Raw genomic sequence first — 23,506 nt, forward strand, 5'->3', positions numbered from 1 at the left:
CGATTTTTGTTGGAACATCCCGAACTGTCTAATCCCATGTCTTTTATAAACTTCAATTCATGAAGTTATTTTTAGTGTAATCTCTGATGTAATATCTTCTCTCAAATAACTATACAAGAAAAAAAAGAACTTTTTTTTATAAAGAAAAAATTCCTTTATATTACGCTGGGGAAGGTAGATCACTGGTCTGGGCACTTTATCACTATCGCTCGACTAACCTTCGCCTTGGGCCTATGTTGTTTACTTTTGTCCTTGGTCTTCTCTGGACCTACAACAGAAGTAGAAATGGCGTGGCATAGCTACTTTTTAACATGATATTTAGTTTTTATCTAGTATTTTTAATGCTGAGCAAAAATAGCCACTACACTATTAAAATTAATTCGAAAAGACGGTGTTACCCTTTCTTCATGAGTGCTGTGTAAATATTAAGGACATAGTGTCCTTAACATTTACACTGCACATATGAAGTTAAGGACGTTGTGTCCTTAACATTTACACTGCACATATAAAGTAATTGACATGATGTCCTAAAGTTTAACAAAGGAAGATGCAAATACAGGACACTTTATCCTTAATATTTATACAACATTCATGAAATTAAAGACACTATGTCCTTGATATTTACACTGCATGCATGAAGATAAGGACATCATGTCCTTAATATTTCAACTGCACATATGAAATTAAGGACATGAGGTCTTAATGTTTAACAATAGAAGGTGCAAATACAAGTTAAGGACATTATGTCCTTAACATTTACACTGCACGCATGAAGTTAAGGACGCCATGTCCTTAACATTTACACTGCACATATGAAGTTAATGATATGATGTCCTAAAGTTTAACAACGAAATGTGCAAATACACGACACTTTGTCCTTAATATTTGCACATCATTCATGAAGTTAAGGACACCATGTCCTTAATATTTACATAACACTCATGTCTAGCACAAGGGTATTTTCGTTCGGGCAGGTAAAAATATAATAAGCACTGGCTAAAGAGTAAATACATTTTAAACACTAGTTAAAGAGTAAAGACTTCTCTAATTAGTGGCTAATTGTGCACTTCTCTCACAACAAAAACCCTTCAATTCAAGTAAGGAGATTTGCACAAGTGATTTTTACCTTCCTATACATTATTTGAAACCTTATTATCTTTCCTACTCAGGTTTCAATTTAATTACATGGTCATATATAATTTACCAATTATATACAAATAAGTTTTAAATGAGTATCCCTTTATATTAGGAATTGAATAAGGAATATCAGTTATTTTCTTATCCCTTTATACTTGCCCACACTCTCTCTCCGTCTCTATCTCTCTCCGTCTCTCTCTCTCTCTCTCTATGTCTCTCTACTCTCCTTTATTTTTTCTCCCAATTTTTCTTCATTTGATGTTCTCTGTTTTTTATGCTTTCTTTATGTATAGAGTTTTAATGTAATTCATCAATGGATTTCAATCATTTTAACTTAGCAATTTCTTTTCATGTTGCACAATTGGTGTTGAAATTGAAATTGTCAATCAATAAATTTTGAAGGTATTTGTCTCTCCACCATTGACCACCATTAAAAGCTTTGAAATCGAATATAGGTTTTTAAAAACCATTATTTGTTTGGATTGGGTATTATTTCAAACAATTGAGAATATTTTTTGGAGTTTATATCTCAATTTTAAGGGTATTTTGGTGAAGATTAGACTTGATTTTGGCTGAATTTCAGATTGAAACTCGACGACGATGAAGAAGAAGACAACATGACATACAATATACTTACAAAATTGTAGTAAAATTGTATTATAATTGTATGTAAATTGGATTCTGTTGTACTTATATATATGAATGTTGTATGAAACTTGAAAAATAGTTGTATAATGTATGAATCGTTGTATAAAATTTATATTTAAGTTATCAATAATGTATGAATCGTTATATAAAATTTGTGTTTAAGTTATCAATACCGTCTTTTTACATAAAGTTGCTAATATGTATCAAAATTGTATTAAGAGAGTGTCATGACCCAAAATCCATTAAAGGTCGTGATGGCGCCGGACACTGCTGTCAGGCAAGCCAAAAATAAATACTTAATTTGGTTCTCATTTTTAATATTTCTGAAATCATATTTTCTTTAATTAAATAGTAAAGGATGGAGTTTACAAGATAAATAATAATATCTTTAAAACTTCCAATACAGTGCAACCCATAATCGCCCAAAATCCGGTGTCACAAGCGCACATGCATCAATTAGGAATATAAAATAAAATACAATATCTGTCCGGAATACAAATTGGACAGGACAAATATAAATACTCTGAAGGAGACTCTGCTGGCTGCGGACTCGTAACGTGGAAAGCAGCTCACCTAAGTCCCCGCAATAACCGCGCCTCTGCGCCCACAAGGCCACTAGACATATATGCACCTACACACAAATGTGCAGCAAGTGTAGCATGAGTACGTAAATCAATGCGTACCCAGTAAGTATCCCGCCTAACCCCGAAGAAGTAGTGACGAGGGGTCGACTTCGACACTTACTAAGGGCCAACAATATGATAATATGAAATTCTAATTAAGCATGATATATATAACAATAAAACTCAGAACAAGAAATAACTGAACAATTCATCACCATATTTAAGAACCCAAATCACTTCCTTCATTTAAAACAAATAATCTTTCAAATAAATAATTTATACCAATTATAAAAGGGACTTCCAGTTCTATTATCACGCACAAAATTTCACCAAGGATGTTCGGCCCGATCCAACATAAATGTAAATTGTGCATTGCCGAGGGTTGAACGGCACGAACCATAGATGCATCTATTAACCTGCCGAGGCGAACGACCTGCTCCCATGAGAGTAGTAGAAAGAATTACCCATCTCGCCGATCATACTTGCGATACAGTCAAATATATATTATCAATAAATCATAACTCTTTCTTGTTTCTTTTCAAAATAAAGACAATTCAACTTGAAGCTTTTAAATCCTTAAAATCCTCGACTTAGTTTCATTTGATACAATTAACAAATATAATCAAAAAACGGTATCCACAAAGTATGGTGTAAACCTAAAACTACCGGACATAGACAAGAATAGTAGCTACGTATGGACTCTCGTCACTTCGTGTGTATGTATCCCCCACAAATAATAGCACATAACTTAATTTACCTATGGGGTTAATTCCCTCTTACAAGGTTAGAAAAGAGACTTACTTCGCTCCGAAGTTCCATCACCGGCTCTCAAGCCCTTTCAATAACTCAAACAGATGCCCAACACTCCAAAACTAGTCAATAAACATGAAAATCCATAAATATACACTATAATATTTATTATAATCCAATTTATAACAATTCCTAACTCCGCTTGAAAAGTCGATAAAATCACCATCGGGCTCACGTACGCAGATTCCGAAATTTTTTGAAGATAAACCTTACCCATAGAACTACGAGCTCAAATATATAAGTTATTCTCAATTTCACGCCCCAATTCGTGGTAAAAATTCAAAAATATAATTTCTAGGTTTTTCTTCAAAATCCCAAATTTCTACAAATTTTCATGTCTTAATCCATGTATAAACCTGTAACGACCTGGTCGGTCGTTTTGAGAATTAGATCCCCGATCCCCTAATATCTTCTTTCCCCACATTTGTTTCTGCTTTTGGGATTTGCCGGAGTGATTGGTTATAGAATTCGGGGAGTTTTGGGATACTTAGTCCCTACTTATGAGTTTAAGCCTTAGAAATTAGACCGTAGTTGGAACTGTGTGAAGACGGATCCGAAATAGAATTCCGTCGACTCCGTTAGCTCCGTTGAGTGATTTTGATCTTAGGAGTGCGTCCGGAATGTGTTTTGGAGGTCTGAAGTAGATTTAGGCTTGAATTGGCGAAAGTTAGTTTTCGGCGATTTCGGCCGATAGTGAAAATTTTGATATCGAGCTTGTAATGTAATTCCGAAAGTGGGTGTAGGTTTGTAGTGTCATTTTTGACCAGTGTGTAAAATTTGAGGTCATCCGGACTAGATTTGATGTGGTTCTGCGTCGTTTGTAGAATTTGGAAAATTCTAAATTCTTAGGCTTGAATCCGTGCTTAATTCATGATTTTGGTATTGTTCGATGTGGTTTGAGGGCTCTACTAAGTTCGTATGGTGTTATAGGATTGGTTGGTAGGTTTGGTTGAGGTCTCGGGGGCCTCGGGTGTGTTTCGGATGCTTAACGAAATGAAATTGGACATAGGAAAATCTGGTGCCTTTGCTGGTTCTAGTGTTTTGCACCTGCAGAAGGGAGGCCATAGGTGCGAGAGCCGCAAGTACGGAGGGAGTGCGCAGATGCGGAACTGGTGGGGCTGTGATAGAGCGCAGGTGCGCAAGTTTGACTGTACTTGCGAGCCCATAGGTGCGAAGCGTGGGCGCAGGTGCGGAGCCTGGCTGCTTTAATGAAATGCGCAGATGTGCCGTTTGGACCGCAGGTGCGGACTCGCAGGTGCGCATGGGAAGCTCGCAGATGCGGAAATGGGCTTGTCAAGCTGGGCTCGCAGGTGCGGCTGGTGTCCGCAGAAGCGGAACCGCAGATGCGGCCCAGGGGTCGCAGGTGCGGACATAGTCCAAATAAGTGGACTTCGCACCTGCGATGGGTTTGTCCGCAGGTGCATAACCGCATGTGCAGTCCTAGGTCCGCAGGTGCGGAAATCGCTGGGTAGAAAAGGGGATTTCGAGGGTTTGAATAATACAAAATTCGATTTAGAGCTCGGTGGGAGACGATTTCTCGAGGGATTTTGAAGAAGAACTATTGGGTAACTAATTCTAACTCTATTTTGATAATAATACATTTATCTATTATTGTTTTCCTTGTGTAATTAAGGAAATTGAGGGTAGAAGTTTGGAAATGGGGGAAAAGTTTCCCTAATTAAAAATATAAGATTTGAATGGGAATTTGACGTCTGATTTATATGATTTTTGTTCGAGTGAACTCGTGAGTGAATGGGTGTTCATAATTTGTAATTTTTACCCGATTCCGAGACGTGGGCTCGGGGAGACTTTTTGGGCATTTTTCCTAATTTCACGCTTTAGCTTCAAATTAATTAGTTAAATTAGTTACTTGTAGTTATATTTACATTATGCAATTAATTTGAATAGATTCGGACCATTTGGAGTCGGATACTCGTGGCAAGAACGTGATATCAAGTTGATTTGAGCGGTCGAGGTAAGTGGCTTGCCTAACCTTGTGTTGGGGACTTTCCCCTTAGGATGTTTGATATTAATTGATGTGTGGGCGCCGTGGACGTGAGGTGACGAGTACGTACACAGGCTATTATTGCAAAAATCCTGTTTTTCCTTTCTAAATCATAAACTGTTTTCCCTTATTAAATTGCACTAATGCGTTTAATTGTTCAGCTTAGATTAGAGAATCATGCTTACATGTTTTAACTGCCTATTTGACATTCTGTGCGCCATGCTTAGTTAAGTCCCTACTTTCCTTATCTGTGTTCAGTGTAAACTATATAACTCGATGCCATACCTGTTATTTCATCTTGCGTTGCATATTTAAATTGGGAATACAGACGTATTCCGGGAGATCCCCAACACTGCATATTTACTTTGGGACTACAGACGTATTCTTGGAGATCCCCCAGCACTGCATATTTACTTTGGGACTACTGACATATTCCGGGAGATCCCCCTTTACTGCATATTCATTCAGAACTACGGGACGGTATCCCGGGAGATTCCCCATTGTGTTTACCTTGTTCTGAGCCAAGAGCTCCCTTAACTGTTAAATTTTTGAGAATTTTTTTAACTATGTTACCATAAACTTTACTTATATCTTTTACTATTTAATTTATTATATTTACTCCGGTAGGGACTTGACCTGACCTCGTCACTACTCGTCCGGGGTTAGGCTTGGCACTTACTGGGTACCATTATGGTGTACTCATGCCCTTTCCTGCACATGTTTTCGTGTGGAGATCCAGGTGCGAGCTATCAGCCTCGGGGTTAGTGCGTGTTGCTGATTCTAGGAGACTTCAAGGTACTTCTGCTTGCGTCCGCAGATCCTTCGGAGTTCCCTTATACTCCATCGCCTAGAGACTTTCTTTATTATCTTTAGACTTTTGTATAGAGCTACATAGATTATAGCAGCTTATGACTTAGTGATATTCCGGGTCTTGGGAAATTATTTTGTATATGCCGAGTGGTACTACTTTTGGTTTTTCACAATATGCTGTTTATTTTTAAAATGTTGTGTTTTCTTTACATTTTTCGTAATAAAAGGATTACCTAGTCGTAAAGACTAGGTGCCATCACAACACCTTACGGAGGGTTAATTTGTGTTGTGACAAGTTGGTATCAGAGCACTAGGTTCATAGGAGTCGCGAGTCACAAGCCGTTTTATTAGCGTCTTGCGGATCGGTGCGGAGACGTCAGTACTTATCTTCGGGAGGCTATGTAACTGTTAAGAACAATCATATTTCTTTGATCTCCTTGTTGTGCGAGTTATTGACATCAAAAATTCTAAAATTCTATTCTATTCTTTCTCATAGATGGTGAGGACCCGTACTGGGAGGACCGACGATCAGGCACCCGAGCCCCCTGCCAGAGCCGCCAGAGGCCGGGGTCGGGGTAGAGGACGACCACACAGTGAAGCCCGAGCACCTGGGAGAGCTGCGTCAGAGGAGCCCCTAGCAGCTCCAGCTGGAGGGCCAGCACCGGAGATCCCTATTGCTACTCTAGCCCTCTAGGGGACTTTAGCTCAGTTCATGAGCATGTTAAGCACTCTGGCTCAGGATGGACTATTTCCGATAGCTCGCGCTACATCTCAGGCCGGGGGAGGGGCACAGACTCCCGCAGCCCTCACTCCTGAGTAGAGGGTCCAGGTTGATCAGGCCCTAGAGTATATTCCTATACCCTCAGTGGCTCCGGTTCAGCATGAGACCAGGGTAGCTTCTTCTGAGGCAGAGCAGCTCATACTTGAGAGGTACAAGAAGTACCACCCACCTACTTTCAGCGGACTATCTTCAGATGATGCTTTGGGTTTTCTTGAGGAGTGTCATCGTATTCTCCGCACTATGGGCATTATGGAGATGAGTGGGGTTTCCTTCACCACTTTCCAACTGAGGGGAGCGGCATATCAGTGGTGGCCTGCATATGAGCTGAGTAGTCTGGACGAGGCAGCCTTACTCACTTGGACTTAGTTTTCAGAGATGTTCTTGCATGAGTATGTTCCTCAGAGCCTAAGAGATGCTTGGCACGCAAAGTTTGAGCAGCTACGCTAGGGTGCGATGACTATATCAGAGTATGCAGTCGGTTTCAATGAGTTAGCTCGCCATGCACCGGCTCTGATTGCTACAGTTAGAGAGAGGGTTCGTCGTTTCATTGAGGGACTCCACCATAGTATTCGGGCCAGTATGGCCAGGGAGTTGGAGATGGACATCACTTATCAGCAGGCAGTGAGCATTGCCAGGAGAGTGGAGGGCATGTTCTCCCGGGATAGAGAGGAGAGACAGGCCAAGAGGTCTCGAGAGGCTGGTCATTATTCAGGAGCTCGTGCACCAGCAGCATGCTATGGTAGGGGTTTTGTGAGTCGCCCTATTCATTCAGCTCTTCCAGTAGCCAGCGATGTTCCAGCTCCTCCTAGACCTCAGGAGCCCTATTATGCACTGCCAGTATCCAGTATGCCTCCTACTCAAGGTGCTATTACCGGCCAGTCCAGCAGGCCAGGTCCGAATTAGTCTCAGCCGCCACATCCTCCGAGGGGTTGTTTTGAGTGTGGTAACACTCGTCACATGGTTAGAGATTGCCCCAGATCCAGGAGGGGTGCATCTCCACAAACTTATCAGCCTCCACGTGCTCCACCGGGTCCTCCGGCAATTCTTCCAGGCCCAGCTGTCACTCCACCTTCTCAGGAAGATCGAGGCAGAGGTCGGGAAGGTAGAGGTAGCCCTAGAGGGGGAGGCCATACCAGGTACTATGCCCTTCCATCCCTTTCAGAGGCCGTCGCTTCAGATTTAGTCATCACAGGTTTCGTCCATGTCTGTCATAGGGATGCATCAGTATTATTTCACCCAGGTTCTACGCATTCATATGTGTCTTCTTATTTTGCTCCACATTTTGGGATATCTCAGGATTCTTTGAGTTCCCCTATTTATATATCTACTCATGTGGGAGATCCTCTCATTGTGGACCGTGTATATCGGTTGTGTTTGATTACTCTTAGTGGTTTTGAGACCAGAGCCAATTTTTTATTACTCAGTATGGTAGATTTTGATATTATCTTGGGCATGGACTGGTTGTCGCCCCATTATGCTATTCTTGATTGTCACGCTAAGACCGTGATGCTGGCTATGCCAGGATTGCCGAGATTAGAGTGGAGAGGTACCTTAGAGTATACTCCCCGAAGGGGTGTGATGCGTATTTGGCCTATATGAGAGATGTCAGTATTGATACCCCTATAGTTGAGTCAGTCCCAGTAGTGAGGGATTTCCCTGATGTGTTTCCAGCTAATCTTCCGGGTATGCCGCCCGATAGAGATATTGATTTCGGCATTGATTTGTGCACTCAGCCCATATCTATTCCTCCTTACCGTATGGCTCCTCCTGAGTTGAAGGAGTTGAAGGAGCAGTTGCAGGAGTTTCTTGATAAGGGTTTCATCAGGCCCAGTGTATCACCTTGGGGTGCTCGGTTTTATTTGTGAAGAAGAAGGATGGTTCTATGCGTATGTGTATTGATTACCGGCAGTTGAACAAGGTTACAGTGTAGAACAAGTATCCCTTGCCTCGCATCGATGATTTATTTGATCAGTTACAGGGTGCCAAGGTATTTTCCAAGATTGATTTGCGTTCTGGCTATCATCAGTTGAAGATTCGGGAGCCGGACATCCCGAAGGCTGCTTTCAGGACCAGATATGGTCACTATGAGTTTCTTGTCATGTCATTTGGGCTGACCAATGCCCCAACAACCTTTATGAATTTGATGCACAATGTGTTCCGGCCTTATCTTGATTCCTTCGTTATTGTGTTTATTGACGACATCCTGGTATATTCCCGGTCTCGGGAAGATCATGAGCAGCACCTGAGGACCGTGCTTCAGACTTTGAGGGAGAAGAGGTTGTATGCAAAATTTTGTAAGTGTGAATTCTGGCTTGATTCAGTGGCATTCTTGGGCCACAAAGTGTCTTGTGATGGGATCAAGGTAGATCCGAAGAAGGTGGAGGCAGTGCAGAGTTGGCCTAGACTGTCATCAGCTACGGAGATCTGCAGTTTCCTTGGTTTGGCGGGGTATTACCGTTGCTTTGTGGAGGGATTTTCATCCATTGCAGCACCTATGACCAGGCTGACCCAGAAGGGTGCTCCGTTCAGGTGGACCGAGGAGTGTGAGCAGAGCTTTCAGAAGCTCAAGACAGCTTTGACTACAACCCCAATATTAGTATTGCCTACAGGTTCGGGGTCTTACACTGTCTATTGTGATGCCTCGAGGATTGGCCTTGGAGCGGTATTGATGCAGGACGGTAGGGTGATTGCCTGCGCGTCCAGACAGTTGAACGTGGATTAGAAGAATTATCCGATTCATGATCTCGAGTTAGCAGCTATTGTTCACACCCTGAAGATCTGGCGTCATTATTTGTATGGTGTTCCCTGTGAGATTTTCATTGATCACCGGAGTTTGTAGCACTTGTTCAGGCAGAAGGACCTTAATTTGCGTCAGCGGAGGTGGTTGGAGCTACTTAAGGACTATGCTTTCACTATATTGTACCACCCGGGGAAGGCCAATGTAGTGGCCGACTCCTTGAGTCGCCTGGCAGAGAGTTTGGCATATCTTTCGGCAGCTGAGAGGCCCTTAGCCTTGGATGATCAAGCCTTAGCCAGTCAGTTCGTGAGATTGGATATTTCAGAGCCTAGCCGGGTATTAGCTTATATGGTTGCTCGGTCTTCTCTTTATGACCGCATTAGAGAGCATCAGTATGATGATCCCCACCTTCTGGTTCTTCAAGACAGGGTTAGGCGAGATGATGCCAGGGATGTGACTATAGGTGATGACGGCGTGATGAGGATGCAGGGCCGGATCTGTATGCCCAATGTAGATGGGCTTCACGAGTTGATTCTCGAGGAGGCCCACAGCTCGCGGTACTCCATTCATCCTGGTGTCGCGAAGATGAACTAGGATTTGAGATAGCACTACTGGTGCAGGAGGATGAAGAAAGATATAGTTGGGTTTGTGGCCAAGTGTCTCAACTGTCAGCAGGTCAAATAAATATGAGCACCAGAGGCCGGGTGGATTACTTAAGAGGTTAGAGATCCTAGAGTGGAAGTGGGAGCAGATCAACATGGACTTTGTAGTTGGACTTCCATGGACTTTGAGAAAGTTCAATGCTATTTGGGTGATCGTGGATCGGCTGATCAAGTCAGCTCATTTTATTCCAGTGTTGACCACTTATTCTTCTGAGAGGTTGGATGAGATTTATATCAGAGAGCTTGTCCGTCTTCATGGTATTCCAGTATCCATCATTTCAGACAGAGGTGCACCGTTCACATCACGGTTTTGGAGAACCGTACAACAGGAGTTGGGTACTAGGGTGGAGTTGAGCATAACCTTTCACCCTCAGAAGGACGGCAGCCCGAGCGCACGATTTAGATTCTTGAGGATATGCTCCGTGCCTGTGTTATGGAGTTCGGAGGGTCATGGGACCAATACTTGCCACTTGCAGAGTTTTCTTACAACAACAGTTACTAGTCCAGCATTCAGATGGAACCGTATAAGGTTTTGTATGGTAGGCGGTGCCGGTCCCCAGTGGGATGGTTTGAGCCGGGCGAGACCCGATTGTTGGGTACAGATTTGGTCCAGGATGCCCTGGATAAGGTGAAGGTGATTCAGGAGAGACTTCGCACAACCTAGTCCAGGAAAAAGAGTTATGTGGACCGGAAGGTTCGTGATTTGACATTTATGGTTGGTGAGCGGGTCTTGCTTCGGGTATCGCCTATGAAGGGCGTCATGAGATTTGGGAAGAAGGGCATGCTGAGCCCGAGGTTCATTGGTCCTTTTGAGATATTGTGGCAAGTTGGGGAGGTTGCTTATGAGCTTGCCTTGCCTCCCAGCCTAGCAGGAGTTCACCTGGTATTCCACGTGTCTATGCTGTGTAAGTATCACGGTGATCTGACTCATGTATTGGATTCCAGCTCAGTCCAGTTGGACAAGGATCTATCTTATGTTGAGGAGCCAGTGGCCATTTTGGATAGGCAGGTCAGAAAGCTCAGGTCAAAGAATATTACTTCAGTAAAGGTCCAGTGGAGGGGTCAGCCGATAGAGGAGGCGACGTGGGAGACCTAGCAGGATATGAGCAGCCAGTACCCTCATCTTTTCACAGTTTCAGGTATGTCTTTATACTTGTTCGAGGACGAACGATTGTTTTAAGAGGGGGAGGATGTAACGACCCGACCGGTCATTTTGAGAATTAGAGCCCTGATCCCCTAATATCTGCTTTCCCCATATTTTTTTTTCTGCTTTTGGGATTTGCCGGAGTGATTGGTTATGGAATTCGGGGAGTTTTGGGACACTTAGTCCCTAGTTGTGAGAAAGCCTTAGAAATTGGACCGTAGCCGGAACTGTGTGAAGACGGATCCGGAATGGAATTTTGTTGACTCCGTTATCTCCTTTGAGCGATTTTGAGCTTAGGAGCGCATCCAGAATGTGTTTTGTAGGTCTGAAGTAGATTTAGGCTTGAATTGACGAAAGTTAGTTTTCGGCGATTTCGGCCAATAGTGGTAATTTTGATATCGAGCTCGAAATGGAATTCTGAAAGTGGTTGTAGGTTCGTAATGTCATTTGTGACCTGTATGTAAGATTTGAGGCCATTCGAACTAGATTTGATGTGGTTCGGCGTCGTTTGTAGAATTTGGAAAATTCTAAATTCTTAGGCTTGAATCTGTGCTTAATTCATGATTTTGGTGTTGTTCGATGTGGTTTGAAGGCTCGACTAAGTTCATATGGTGTTATAAGATTGGTTGGTAGGTTTGGTTGAGGTCCTAGGGGCCTCAGGTGTTTTTCGGATGCTTAACAAAATGAAATTAGACTAAGGAAAATCTGGTGCCTTTGCTGGTTCTTGTGTTTCGCACCTGCGGAAGGGAGGCCGCAGGTGCGAGAGTCGCAGGTGCAGAGGGAGTGCGCAGATGCGGAACTGGTGGGGCTGGTGATGGAGCGCAGGTGCGCAAGTTTGACCACACTTGCGAGCCCACCTGTGCGAAGCGTATACCTGCGCTGCTTTACTGAAATGCGCAGATGTGCCGTTTGGACCGAAGGTGCGGACTCGTAGGTGTGCATGGGAAGCTCACAGATGCGAAAATGGGCTTGTCAAGCTGGGCTCGCAGGTGCGGTTGGTTGTCCGCAGATGCGGCCCAGATGTCGCAGGTGCGGACCCACCCCAAGTAAGTGGACTTCGCACCTGCAATGGGTTTGTCCGTAGGTGCGTGACCGCAGGTGCGGAAATAGCTGGGCAGAAAAGGGGATTTCGAGGGTTTGAAATTTCATAACACAAAATTTGATTTAGAGCTCGGTAGGAGACGATTTCTTGAGGGATTTTGAAGGAGAACTATTGGGTAACTAATTCTAACTCTATTTTGATCGTAATACGTTAATCTATTATTGTTTTCCTCGTCTAATTAAGGAAATTGAGGGTAGAAGTTTGGAAATAGGGGAAAAGGTTCCCCAATTGAAAATCTGAGATTTGAATGGGAATTTGACATCGGATTTAGATGATTTTTATTCAAGTGAACTCGTGAGTGAATGGGTGTTCATAATTTGTAATTTTTACCCGATTCCGTGACATGGGCTCGCGAAGACCTTTTGGGCGTTTTCCCTAATTTCACGCTCTAGCTTCGAATTAACTAGTTAAATTAGTTACTTGTAGTTATATTTACATTATGCAATTAATTTGAATAGATTCGGGCCATTTAGAGTCGGATACTCGTGGAAAGAACGTGATATCAAGTTGATTTGAGCGGTCGAGGTAAGTGGCTTGCCTAACCTTGTGTTGGGGACTTTCCCCTTAGGATGTTTGATATTAATTGATGTGTGGGCGCCGTGTACGTGAGGTGACGAGTACGTACACGGGCTATTATTGCAAAAATCCCATTTTTCCTTTCTAAATCATAAACTGTTTAACCTTATTAAATTGCACTAATACGTTTAATTGTTCAGCTTAGATTAGATAAGCATGCTTACGCATTTTAACTGCCTATTTGACATTCTGTGCGCCATGCTTAGTTAAGTCCCTACTTTCCTTATCTGTGTTCAGTGTAAATTGTATAACTCGATGCTATACCTGTTATTTCATCTTGCGTTGCATATTTAAATTGGGACTACAGACATATTCCGAGAGATCCCCTTATCTTGGATATTTAATTTGGGACTATGGACGTATTCCAGGAGATCCCCCAGCACTGCATATTTACTTTGGGACTACGAACGTATTCCGGTAGATCCCCCAGCACTGCATATTTACTTTGGGACTAGAGACGTATTCTGGGAGATACCCTGTACTGCATATTCATTCGGAACTACGGGACGGTATCCCGGGAGATTCCCTATTGTGTTTACCTTGTTCTGAGTCGAGGGCTCCCTTAACTGTTAAATTTTTGAGAATTTCTTTAGCTGTGTTACCCTAAACTTTACTTATATCTTTTACTGTTTAATTCTTTATATTTACTCTGGTAGGGCCTTGAACTGACCTCGTCACTATTCGACCGAGGTTAGGCTTGGCACTTACTGGGTACCATTGTGGTGTACTCATGCCCTTTCCTGCACATGTTTTCGTGTGCAGATCCAGGTGCGAGCTATCAGCCTCGGGGTTAGTGCATGTTGCTGATTCTAGGAGACTTCAAGGTACTTCTGCTTACGTCTGCAGATCCTCGGAGTTCCCTTCTACTCCCTCGCCTAGAGACTTTCTTTATTATCTTTAGACATTTGTATAGAGCTACATAGATTATAGCAGCTTGTGACTTAGTGATATTCCGGGTCTTGGGAAATTATTTTGTATATGCCGAGTGGTACTACTTTTGGTTAATCACAATATGCTGTTTATTTTTAAAATGTTATGTTTTCTTTACATTTTTCGTAATATTAGGCTTACATAGTCGTAAAGACTAGGTGCAGTCACGACACCTTACAGAGGGTTAATTTGGGTCGTGACAAAACCTTGTATTTAACTCACAACTAGGAGAAATCACTTACCTCTTGATGATGATGGAACCCCCTCTCAAAATTCTCTCATAGATTGCCTAAGTCCAAGTGGGAAATGAGCTAAGTCTCGGAATAAAAGCCCTTGGCTCTAGTCACATTTGCGACAGGGGGTTCGAAAATGCGAAGAAAGCATCGCAAATGCGACCCCTGATAGAGTTGGCCTTCATCGCAAATGTGATACAGAGTTCGCAAATGCAAACTCTTCAGGCTTCACAAAAATGACCATATTGTCGCAAATGCGATCCATTCCCTCAGCAACCCAGGTTCGCCAATGCGAACACTGCCTCGCAAATGCGATGGTTGCATTTGCGATCATACCAGAACCAACAATCCAACTTCTTAACAAAAACACTCCGAAGCCACTTCGAAACTCACCCGAGCCCCCGGGGCTCCAAACCAAACACCCACACAAGTCTAAAAATATAACACAAACTTGCTCGAGGCCTCAATAACATCAAACAACGTCGAATTCACGAATCACCCTCCAATTCAAACTTAATAAACTCTGAAATTCTAAACTTCTACAATCGATGCCGAAACCTATCAAATCACGTCCGATCGACCTTAAATTTTGCACACAAGTCATAATTACCATTACGGACCTACTCCAACTTCCGAAATCGGAATCCGACCCTGATATCAAATATCAACTCCCAGTCAAACTTCTTAAAATTATCCAAATTTCCAACTTTCGCCCAAATGAACCCAAAATGACCTACAGACCTCCAAATCCACTTCCGGACGCGCTCCTAAGACCGAAATCATCATACAGAGCTATTCCCAAACTCGGAATCCCAAACAGACGTCGATATCATTGAAATGCACTTTAACTTAAATTTATGAAATTCTTCCAAAACGCCAACCTTCCACAATAGGCGCCGAAACACTCACGGGTTATCCAAAACCCGATCAGGACATACGCCCAAGTCCAAATTCATCATACGAACCTGTTGGAACCTTCTGTGACGAAACAATATCCGACTAGTCATGATGACACCTAACACAACCCGCTAGGTAAACCAATTATCAAATATCTAATTCCAATAACAATTATTTAAGCAATTTAAGTAAAGAAAAACCTTAATCTTATACATTCCCAAGAACTGGCAGTACAAATCATGAGCTTCTAAGAATGGAGTATACAAAGCTGGTATGAGGTAATACATCATCTGTTTGAAAAGTACATAAACATAGTTTTATGAATCTAAGGCTACCATGAACAAGAGGCAGCTACAACCGGAACGCAGGTACATCTTCAGATCCAGCTCCCAACGAACACAACAACATTAGTAGCCAACATCTGCACGCAAGGTGCAGAAGTGTAGTATGAGCACAACCAACCCCATGTACTCAATAAGTAACAAACCTAACCTTAGGTTAAAGTAGTGATGAACTTGTACCAAGGTTGGGTCCAAAACCAATAGTCCACAATGGTCCATAACAATGTAAAGAAAGTAATACAAGAAGCAACTCAAAGATAAAATGCTAAGCATAATTATGATTTCTAAAAATAGTTCTTCCTTTCAAGTACATCAGTGAAAATCCAAATCGTTTACTAGAGTTGCCAAAAATGTGAATGAGTTTGAAAACAATAATTTTCCCAAAATATTTTCAATAATAAATAAGATGTTTCATTTTCTTTCCAGATAACCAGTGTAAAACAAATGCATCACTATGCCCATCTGTCAACATGTGTGAGAAATCAAGAATGATGTGATACCGTACAACATGAGTAGAATACATCTCTATGCATGTATGTCATGTGTGCATATCAATGCAATGTATCTCAGAGATGAACTCATGTACTCACACTCTCAGAGTACTCAATCTTACTTTGTCACACATTCCACTCATCATGCCCAATCACTCGGTACTATATATGGCCAATCCGGCCCAGGAAAGATCCATCTCGGAATATACACATCAACTGATCATCAGTCACTCAGTACCGAGTAGGGCCAATACAGTCCGTGGAGAAGATCCATCTCCAGGTATATAATGCTTCGGACAAGATCCACGTCCAGGGAAGATCCATCCCGGAATATACACATCAATTGATCATCAGTCACTCAGTACCGAGTAGGGCCAATCCAGTCCGTGGAGAAGATCCGTCTCCAGGTATATAATGCTTCGGACAAGATCCATGTCCAGGAAAGATCCATCCCTCAATAATAACAACCACGCTCACTGGGGGTGTACAGAATCCGGAGGGGCTCCTTTAGCCCAAGCGCTATAAACCGCACTGTCAATTCACGTGCTGCACGGATAACTCACGTGCTATAGTACAAATATCTGGATCCGCACGGACAACTCACGTGCTGCACGGAAAACTCACGTGCTATATAAAGCCTATAAGGCCTGCTGCAGGCGGGAAACCCCGATCCACAAAATAATAATAATGTATATAAAGCCAACATGGCCTGCTGCGGCGTGTAGCCCGATCCCAAAAATATCCTTGCAGTCAGGCCCTCGGCCTCCCTCAGTCAACAATCTCTCCAATATCTCTCTCGTGGGCTCACAATGTCATGAAAATAGCTCGAAAATAATGATATGATGTATCAATAAATAACAACAGAGACTAAGATATGATATGTAATGAAATGAATATGAGTGAGTATGAGTTTTAAATTTAAAGCAAATAATTCACAGCAATATGACCTCTGTGGGTTCTAATAACACTGGCACATAGCCTCAACATAATTTTTAATATGATTCTCAGCTCAATTTCTTTAACATATAAAACTGCATGGAAAATGCCAAGATTATCTGACTACAAAATTCCACGGAACAATTACGTCACAATTTCTATGGTGCAGGCCCGTCACCTAGCATGTGCGTCACCTCCAAACAATTCACATAATACGTATATTCAGGGTTCATACCCTCAGCTCCAAGATTAGAAGAGTTACTTACCTCGAACAAGACAAATCCAATTCCGAGCAAGGTCAAAAATGCTCTAGAAATTCCATTATTGTCAACTCCAGAACGACTCGAATCTAGTCACAATTAATTTGATTCAGTCCACACAATTATAGGAATTAATTCCATAACAAAATACTAATATTTCCCAAAAACTCCGAAATTACACTCCAAAAATCGCCTATGGGGCCCATGTTTCGTAATCCGACGAAACACACAAAATCCAACAACCCGTCCAATTACAAATTCAACCATAATAATTTCACTCAATTCCGACTCCAAATCGATGTTCAAATCTCAAAAATTCGTTTTTATGAAATTATAGGAATTTCCTTCAATTTCTCTTGAAGATTCGATAATCTTACACCAAAAATAAAGATTAATTCATGAAATATAATCACAAGGGAGTCAAGAACACTTACCTATAGTTGTGTGGAAATATTCCTCTCCAAAATCGCCCAAACCGAGCTCCAAAATTCGAAAATGGGTGAAAATATCGAACACTCAAACTTAAAGGGTTTTGCCCAGGCTTTTCACACCTGCGGAGCATGGGCTCGCACCTGCGCACACGCTTCTGCGGAAAAATTTCGCACTTGCGCTACCCGACTTCCTCACCATTTTCCGCTTCTGCGAATCCCTTCTCGCATCTGCGCAATCGTAGGTGCAGAAATCCCATCGCACCTACGACCTCTGCTGACATCCTCCAACTCCGCACCTACGCTCGAGCTGCCGCACCTGCGGCTAAGACCCTAGCAAGTGTGATCACACCAGAAGGGCTACAGCTTCAGCAACCTCACAACTCTAATTTTTGATCCGTTAATCATCCGAAACTCGCCCGACGCCCCCGGGACCTCAACCAAGTACACCAACAAGTCCTAAAATGTTCCACGGACCTACTCGAGGCCTCAAATCGCATCAAACAACATTAAAACGACGAATCATACCCCAATTTAAAATCTATGAACTTTGAACTTTCAAATTCTATATCTTGTGCCGAAACACATCAAATCAATCCGGAATGACTTCAAATTTTGCGCACAAGTCATAAATGACATAACGAAGCTATTTCCATTTCCAGAATCGTATTCCGACACCGATATCAAAAAGTCAACCCCCCAGTCAAACTTCCCAAAAATTCAACTTTCGCCATTTCAAGCCTAATTCTACTACGGACCTCCAAATAGTTTTCCGGACACTCTTTTAAGTCCAAAATCACCATACAGAGCTACTGGAATCATCAGAACTCGAATACGAGGTCGTTTACACATAGATAAACATTCGGTCGACTTTTTCAACTTAAGCTTTCCATTTAAGAGACTAAGTGTCTTATTTCACTCTAAATTCTCTTTGGACCCGAACTAACTAACCCGATAAGTCATACAACAGCTATAAAGCACAAATGGAGCAGTAAATGGGGGAACGGGGCTGTAATGCTCAAAACGACTGGCCGGGTCGTTACATTCTCCCCCACTTAAACATACGTTCGTCCTCGAACGTGCCAAGAGTTGTTTTCAAGCCATCAAATCACTATTCCATATTACCACGCATGTACCCGGCGGTGAACCCACGTCACCCTATTCCATATAGGCCTGAAAACACAATACAACTAAAAATCATTAATTTAACCTTAGCCCATAAATCTTGGGATTCAATTCCCAACCTTCAGAATTTCTTTTCAAGACACGAATCTTACATTTATACACTGTATGAGTCTGAACCAGCTACATCGAGCCATAACCTTAACCACGGACACAATCACCTAACATATTACAGAACTCGCATGCTCATAGCACCATTCCTGATCACAATGACTACTCCAACTAACCCGGTACTAGTATTAAACCCAATATCAAGTCAAACCTCATCCCAAAACCTTTGTACACTGTTGATAATAAAAGAAACACGCATAAATCTCATGACCATTCATCAGATCAACCAGTCATAGAATTCCCTCTCATTCGACAAGAACTATAGCCAATTCTAAGCCGACTTTCGATATTATCCTTCCAAATATACCATAATCAAATCTGATAGCACTCATCCTAGATCCGACGACTTCATCTGATCAAATACCAGCTACTTTATTGACATTCCACACCAATAATATCTAAAGCCACAACCTGTGCAATCCGTGCACCAATAAGCAACATTCCAAATGTACTCAATCACGAAAATGACTCAAACAAGAGAACCGTCCCGCAAGCTCGACGGGTGCCACCCCAACGCAATGCTAAGAATTCATCACACTGTAGAACCGTAACACACGAATCTAACACAAAGGATCATATCTCAACATAACTTTGCCGCCATGCGCGACCCCATCCAAACACTGATCCATATGAAATACCTCAGCCACCATGCTCAAAATCAATAACCACGCGTAATCCGACATCAAGTACTCAAAGTGCATTACCATACCCATGTAGAAGCAAGTGAAACAATGCCACACAAACCCAAAAGAACATAATCAATACGCAACCACTCATGCATCACCCAAATACCCATCTCGCGTAAATTTTTCTATAAGGCCCAATAGAACTGCACTAGGTGTGCTTATAACCAACGAATCACAACTCCTCATAGCATAGAAGAGTAACTCACCGAACATAATAGAACACGAATAAGCTCAACAACAACTGAATGACACATCCCTCAACAATAGCAGTATAGAGCCAACCAATCCGACTCGGTGTAGAATACACATCCTAATTGGGCCTACCAATGGAACCCCAAATCAACTCCGAGCACCCACACATGGATAAATAACCCTCCTAAATCCCACAATGACTAAATCATAACACATATTATCGTCTAGCTAGCTTGGGCCATGACTTCATAGTCCAGAACTATGAAAACAACCTGCTCTTGAGAATTCCCAGTCTCCAAGTCCATAGAACACACGAATCACCATATCTGATCCCAACTCCACCGCCAGAATGTCTAACACATCTCTCATACACGATTATCCCACAAGGAATACTTCTAAAATTCTTCAGTGCCCCATAATAAAATTTGAATATCAGCAGTCGATCAACCAGGAGAGTGTCGCAATACCTATGAAATATCCATAATTCAAAATATAGTGCGCCTTCTGAAATGTACACTCTACTCACGCAATACCAAATAATTATATCATTCATCTAAACATCGAAAACCGTCTATGCTCTCTAAGAATTTATGACCTCCCTTTCAAAACTAAACCGTGACCTTGCACACACAAACCTTAATCCCACACAACACACCGCATTTATCATGCCCTCATATGAAAAATACGAGAACCTCATAATCATTCTAAGTCACAAGTAGAATACATATCCGATCAGCTAGAAACCTTCCATTTGATCCCATTCGGTAGAAAATCACAATACTCAACATGCTCCTCAGGCCAGTAGGAAATATCCATCTCAAATCGTGGTAGAAATCCTTAAGAATGCCTTAGGATCCATTTGCACATAATCAAGATATCAAAACTGAATCTCTCTAACTCAACCAAGCCACGCAGGTCGCCAAACCCAAGAGTATTGCCACAAAGTACCTCTAAAAAATCCCCACATCATAAGCACCCAAAGAACCAATCATATCCATTACTATACTGATCCAACTTACCACCAAGCTGTCATATTTCTCTGAGTCCCTTCCAAATATTTCTTCAAATTGATACTTCTCCTTGCTAAAACACCACAATCTTTAACCACAATTCACCCCACGAACCCTAGCATAGAACCACAATGCCCTAAGGCCCATAAGCCGCTGAATTCCCTCTTAAGTACCCCAAAAGCACCACAACTGAGTCATCCACTCTGAAAGACCTTATGTAAATTTAAAATTGTTTCACTTCCCTTTCTTATACTGGAATATAGAATCCATAGTCATACAGAATTTCTGCAAGTCTCGACACCATTCAATGTAAATAACCAATTCTAGCGATATACGAATTTGAAATTTTTTTCAATTGCCACTTATACATTTTTTAATCCATTAGCACCTTCTCGAGAGTCACCCACTTTGCTCAAATCTAAAAATTACACCGAAAGACACGTGCCCCATTAGTACAACACCACTCAAAGAAGTAACCCTGCCTTAATACCACCGACCAAATTCATACTCTGTGCGCGCTACATCCTTCAGAAATAACCTCTCACTCATCACATGATTTTCCTATACTCTTAAAGTGCCATAACCCGTATCTAGAAATTTCCTTACTCGAGTTATTCTCGAACTTCACCTCTGCAAGTCGTCACTAATTCCCAAATATACCTCAGACCAAAACAAAAATTTGACACATAGCCATGAATTAAATTGTCAATAGAAGACTCCCCCACTTGGCTTAAACTCATAAATTTAAACAGTCGATAACTCACAATATCCATACTCTATTACTGTCATAATACCATAGTCAGTTCAACGAAAATTCTTCTCAAGCTCATACAACGCCAACCATAAAATATCTCAATCGTCTGCTAAGCTCGCATTCATTCTCTTAACACTCAAGTCAACTTTCTCAACCAGATTCAAATTAAAATCTCAACACATATGTCTTGCTAGCAGAAAAGAAACTCTCCACTCATATTATAAGGAACAGACCTACGTAGATTACTCCGCAGGGGATGACCCACCTGCTTAGCCTCAAATTGGTATCTTGTTATACCCTTTCGCAGTCACAATTACTATGCAATCACTTAGTCTATATGAGTCCAAACTCATTAACCAGACATGAGAATTTAATTTGCCCCAAAATTTAACAACGTGAAAGATCCTTCGAAACATTCATACTCGAGACTGTACGTCACATCAAAACAAAAAATCAAGCACCCAATGGCCCTTTTTACATTTCAAGGTAAACACTTCTTGTCACATTCAAATCGTCTTAACACATCCCGCATTTACATCATACTCATCACAAAGACATTCCTCCGCTCATCGAGTCACAAATTCCACTCGTAGGGACATTACCGGACATATATGTCCAAATGCACAAGTTACAACCGAAGCAACCGAGCTTAAGCTGCGGTCTAACCATGGCCTCAAGTCCTCCAGACTGGCCCATCACCAAAATACAGTATACACATCTCGAACCTCATTCATAGAATCATAAGTCGGCGATGCACAGCTAATACCGAACACTCATGTGCGCATACGAATGCGTGAAAGGAATTCAAAGAGTTATATTTCAAGCCAAATCAATTCCGTATGATAAGGAAAGAAAGATGGAAAATTACCCTAAATGCCCTGTAGACTCTCGAAGATAACTATGAACGTCATCATACCGATCCGCAAGACTTTACTAGACACTTGCTTATGATTTGTAGAACCTATGAACCTAGAGCTCTGATACCACCTTGTCACGACCCAAAATTCGACTAGTCGTGATGGCACCTAACCCAACCCACTAGGCAAGCCAATTATCAAATATCCAATTCCAATAACAATTATTTAGGCAATTTAAGTAAAGAAAAACCTTAATCTTATACATTCCCCAAGAACTAGTAGTACAAATCATGAGCTTCTAAGAATGGAGTATACAAAGCTGGTATGAAGTAATACATCATCTGTTTGAAAAGTATATAAACATAGTTTTATGAATCTAAGGCTACCATGAACAAGAGGCAGCTACAACCGGAACGCAAGTACATCTTTAGATCCAGCTTCCAACGAACACAGCAACATTAGCAGCCAACATCTGCACGCAAGGTGCAGAAGTGTAGTATGAGTATAACCGACCCCATGTACTCAATAAGTAACAAACCTAACCTTAGGTTGAAAGTAGTGACGAGCTTGTACCAAGGTCGGGTCCAAAACCAATAGTCTACAACGATCCATAACAACGTAAAGCAAGTAATACAAGAAGCAACTCAAAGATAAAATGCTTAGCTAAATAATGATTTCTAAAAATAGTTCTTCCTTTCAAGTACATCAGTGAAAACCCAAATCGTTTACCAGAGTTGCTAAAAATATGAATAAGTTTGAAAACAATAATTTTCCCAAAATTCTTTCAATAATAAATAAAATGTTTCATTTTCTTTCAAGATAACAGTGTAAAACAAATACATCACTATGCCCATCTATCAACATGTGTGAGAAATCATGAATGATGTGATACCGTACAACATAAGGAAAATACATCTCTATGCATGTATGTTATGTGTGGATATCAATGCAATGTATCTCAGAGATGAACTCATGTACTCACACTCCCAGAGTACTCAATCTCACTTTCTCACACATTCCACTCATCATGCCCAATCACTCGGTACTGTATATGGCCAATTCGGCCCAGGAAAGATCCATTCCAGAATATACACATCAACTGATCATCAGTCACTTAGTACCGAGTAGGGCCAATCTAGTCCATGGAGAAGATCCATCTCCAG

This window comes from Nicotiana tabacum, chromosome 4, assembly GCF_000715075.1.
Source record: "Nicotiana tabacum cultivar K326 chromosome 4, ASM71507v2, whole genome shotgun sequence".
NCBI lineage: Eukaryota > Viridiplantae > Streptophyta > Magnoliopsida > Solanales > Solanaceae > Nicotiana > Nicotiana tabacum.